The sequence below is a fragment of the Octopus bimaculoides genome, chromosome 5 (assembly GCF_001194135.2).
Source record: "Octopus bimaculoides isolate UCB-OBI-ISO-001 chromosome 5, ASM119413v2, whole genome shotgun sequence".
NCBI lineage: Eukaryota > Metazoa > Mollusca > Cephalopoda > Octopoda > Octopodidae > Octopus > Octopus bimaculoides.
In genome coordinates this window covers 79802721-79807720 of record NC_068985.1, presented here as the reverse complement: position 1 = coordinate 79807720, position 5000 = coordinate 79802721, and positions in this window count along the sequence as shown.

Below are 5000 nucleotides of genomic sequence, written 5' to 3'. Positions count from 1 at the left end.
GCCGCAGTCAAATGACTGAAACAAGTAAAAGAGTAAAAGAGTACACGAGAAACAAAGTGCAGATTCGAACTGTCCATATTATAAAACTATAATTTAAAAAATGTTTCCCAAAAAGGAATTTTAGGATTCATGAGAGGTTAATGAAAACAGTCAAAAAAAATTTTACCATTGTTTATAAATTGCGTTTCATTTTCTATTCTTATATTTTTGAGATGAGGAATTATGTACATTATTTACAATAGACGGATAGGTATCCACACCTTGTTTGTTGTTATCGCAACGTTTCGGTTGATGTACTCGTCAGCCTTCATCAGGTGTTCTGGCAGAATATCGAACCCAGCCTTTTATTTGACTAATGGGGTATTTGGTTCTCATTCCTAAGGTATTCTTCTTTGCTGATGTTATTTTTTCTGTTGATATTATTTCCCAAGTCCCAGCCTGGGATTGAACTAAAAATCCGTTCATGTTATCTTCTCTCTATCTCAGACGATTTTGTATATGTAATTTTTCTTTAAAGGAGGCTTTTTAACTGATATCACTGGTTTACCGACATTTTTTCAGAAGACGACAGCTGGTAGTTCTGGACACAGTTGTTTCGCCAATACGTTTGAAAAGTTCTCTACTTGTAAGGCATAGCTTCTTTACAGCTTCACGCTTAATTCGTGACAGAGAACGTTAAGAAATAGCCCTCGACTGATCTTTGTTGGCTCTATTACGTATTTTCGTAGGAGCTATAACAAATCTTTTCACAGCTTGATGACATCTTCCAATTATTTTAGATATTTCTAATGTTGATTTACCTTTTGCAAGTTCAGAAGTAATAACAAGTTTCTCTGAAGCACTTAAGTCACATTTACGACCCACAATTACTCGTTAATAATTTGGAACACTGCAAGTTCGTGGAAATCTTGCAAATGACACCGGTTTGTTGACACTTGTGCAAAACCTCACGCCTTTTACACACCACGCGTATATAACTGTTGCCATCATTCTGTGGAAATTTCGTTGAATTCTGACGAGTAGTTTTTAAATGAAATAGACAAATGTTACGTCGTTAGCGATTTTCGTAATTTGCATGCAAAACTACATCAGTGTAGAGAATTCGAATAAAATCTGAAACACCGACCCAAAATCTTCATCATCATCATCATCATCATCATCATCGTCATCATCATCGTCATCGTCATCGTCGTCGTCGTCGTCGTCGTCGTCGTCATCATCATCATCATCATTATCACCATCACTCCCATCACCACCGCAACAACCACCACCAACACCGACACAACCACCACCACCACCACCACCACCGAACCACCATCGCATACACAGAAATCAGTACCATAATAACAATTTCTTTTATTTGCCACAGGGGCATAAATGGAGGGGAACGTCACAAGGACAATCTCCAGAGGGTGAAATGTGATAAAAAGTATACATAGTATACAAAGTTTGTGATAACATGAATGAGGCAGTCCTCCGGATACAGGAGAACTTCCAACAAATAATAATCGAGAAACCTTACAGATAAGGATGGCTTTACCCAGAAAAAGCATGATCCTTCGACCAACTGTTGTTCTCTAATCTCCAGGCGTATTGTTACAGCAGGTCCATTCACCCTAAGTATTTTGCTACTGTCACTCACCTTTTCACAAATTCACTGTGAAGTAGCATTTCCCTCTCCACCCTCACTTTTCTTTCCAAGTGTTATTTGAAAAAGACATTGAGGGTTTGATCAAAGATGAAGGGGAAAGTGTCTTTCCTGTATCCTATCATATCACCCTTTACATAGGCGCCACAACTACACTATCAGTTAGCTCCTTTATATTTTACATGTTCACCTCGTCCTCTTCGCAATATTTTGATTCTTAGAAGGCGGTGAGCAGGCAGAATCGTTAGCACGCCGGGCAAAATTCTCAGCGGCATTTTGTCTGTCTTTATATTCTGAGTTCAAATTCTGCAGAGGTCGACTGCGTCTTTCATCATTTAGGGGTTGATAAAATAAGTAGCAGTTGAACACTCTGGTCAATGTAATCCCTAAAATTGCTGGTCTTGTGCCAAAAATTTGAAAATGATATTTTCCTTTTGGTTTTCCAATAAAGACAACAACAATATTAGCAATAACAAAAACACTAACAATTATAACAAATGCAGCAACAATAAAAACAACAGCAACAACAACAATAACTGCAACAATAATAGTAACAACAATAAGAACATTGAAACGTTATTAATGGCAACAACATGAACACGAGCATCGATAATTTTTATGACAGTTACTGTAAACATAAACATTCACAGCCAAAACGAGATGTCGACAATCACGTCTACAACAACAACAACAATGAACACAATGACTGCAGTAGCAGTGATAACAACAACAACAACCACCTACAAACAGCAGACACAAAAAGCATAATTGCAATCACAAACACAATAGCAGCATTAAGGAAGCGAGCTGGCAGAGTCGTTAGCACGCAGGGCAAAATGCTTAGCAGTGTTGCGCTCGTCATTGCGTTCTGAGTTCAAATTCCACTGAGGTCGACAATGCCTTTTATCCTTTCTGGATCGATAAAATAATTACCAATTGAGCACTGGGGTCGATGTAATCGACTGACACTCGCCCCCAAATTGCTGGCCTTGCCGCCCCGACATTTGAAATCAATTATAATAACAGCTTTAATGCTACTACATAACAATAACAACAACAACAACGACGAAGACGACAGCAAGTAAATAGCATCTGTGGCATTTACAACAACCTCAAAGAGCAGAACAACAAACAAAACGATCTCTTCCACCACCACCACCACCACCACCACCGCCACCACCACAACGGCAACAGTCAGTACAATCACAATCACTGAAACAACAACAGTAGTAATCACACTACCACAAGAAACTAGCAACGATCACGTTCGCAACAACTCAACCACAAACACCACACAATATTAATGACAACAGCAATAGCAATGACGAAAATAATTACACCACCAAACAAAGAAGATAACTACAAAACGAAACTGCATAACAACAACAACGATACTTAAAACAATAACAACTATACTACTACTACTACTACTACTACTGCTGCTGCTGCTGCTGCTGCAAGCGAATGAGCAAACGACATAACTTGTATGTGGTAGCTCTGCCTGCAAGATATAGTAACCGAATGTCCCTCAAACCACACCCTACTGTTTGAAGAAGGGAAGGACGCGTTGGACATTGCAGTGTAACCTGCTATACGAAAGGATTGGATGGTCATGGCTGGTATGCTTTTGATCATGCATGTTCAATCACGACTCACTTGTGGTCAAACAGTAAGAGCGACAACTCTCAGGGGAAGCTGAAACGTGGTCACATGACCGGCTAGGAATAGCACCCAAACTTCCTCAAATCGTATCGCACTTTTTGAGAAAAGGACGCTTCATTGTATAATCTTGTAAATATACAAATATATGAAAGGGTGCTGAAAGGTTCCTGGCTTTAAAGGTTAGGGTTAGGGTTAGGGTTGCAAAAGGCCTGGTTGGCGGCCCACCCTTTCGCGTTCTTTTACAGGACTTAGAAAAACTGAAGGGCCGCTGCAATAAGAGTGTGAATCTGAGAGGGGTATGTGCTGAATAAAATCGTAATAAACTGAATCTCCTGTATTTTCTTTTACCCAAAGCCAGGAACTTTTCAGCACCCCCTCATATGTTGTTGGCACTCCGTCGCTTACGACGTCGAGGGTTCCAGTTGATCCGATCAATGGAACAGCCTGCTCGTGAAATTAACGTGCAAGTGGCTGAGCACTCTACAGACACGTGTACCCTTAACGTAGTTTTTGGGGGATATTCAGCGTGACACAGTGTGACAAGGCTGACCCTTTGAATTACAGGCACAACAGAAACAGGAAGTAAGAGTGAGAGAAAGTTGTGGTGAAAGAGTACAGCAGGATTCGCCACCACCTCTGCCGGAGCCTCGTGGAGCTTTTAGGTGTTTTCGCTCAATAAACACTCACAACGCCCGGTCTGGGAATCGAAACCGCGATCTTATGATCGCGAGTCCGCTGCCCTAACCACTGGGCCATTGCGCCTCCACATCCCCCCCTCATATGTATACACACACATATACACACACATTTATACATACATACAAGGGGGTGGTGAAAAGTTTCTGGCTTTAATGGTATAGCAAAAGGCCTTATCCTCTGAGTTCTTTTACAAGGCTTAGAAGACCTGAGGGACCACTGCAATAAGTGTGTGAATCTGAAAGGGTAATATGTTGAATAAAACCATAATTAACTGATCCTCCAGGATTTTCTTTTACCCAAAGCCAGGAGCATTTCAGCACCACCTCGTATATAAATAAGTAAATGGAATGGTCACGGCTGAAACGGTCAAGACCAACTTAAACCTAAACACTAACAACAACTGCACTAACAACAACAAATGCCCTAACAATAACAGCTGTACTAACAACAACAACTGCGCCCATAATAACAACAACTGCGCCTACAATAACACCGTAAACAATAAATAACCACATAATCCCTAACACATAACAACGGCAGCAGCATGCACAACAAAAACTACAACAACAACGGCAGCATACATGTTGACAAGAACAATAACAACAACAACAACAACAACAACAACAACAGCAACAACAATATTTACAATATTTGCAACAACATCCACAACATTACAGCAATTACCAACAACAAAAACGATAACAACACAATACCATCACCACAACCCACCACGACCACCACCATCACCACCACGCTCACGCCCCTCTACCAAGAGCAATAAGAATCACAACCACACTCATATCCACAATAGCAATTCTTTCCCGCGCCACCGCAAGTCACCGCCACCACCCACCACAACATACACACACAATATTAACAAACCATCACAACGTTCATAGCAATAGCAACTATCACCACCTCAACCGGTCACACCACCGCCAGGAACACCTCCACCACCACCACCACCACCGCCACCACATCCACCACCGCC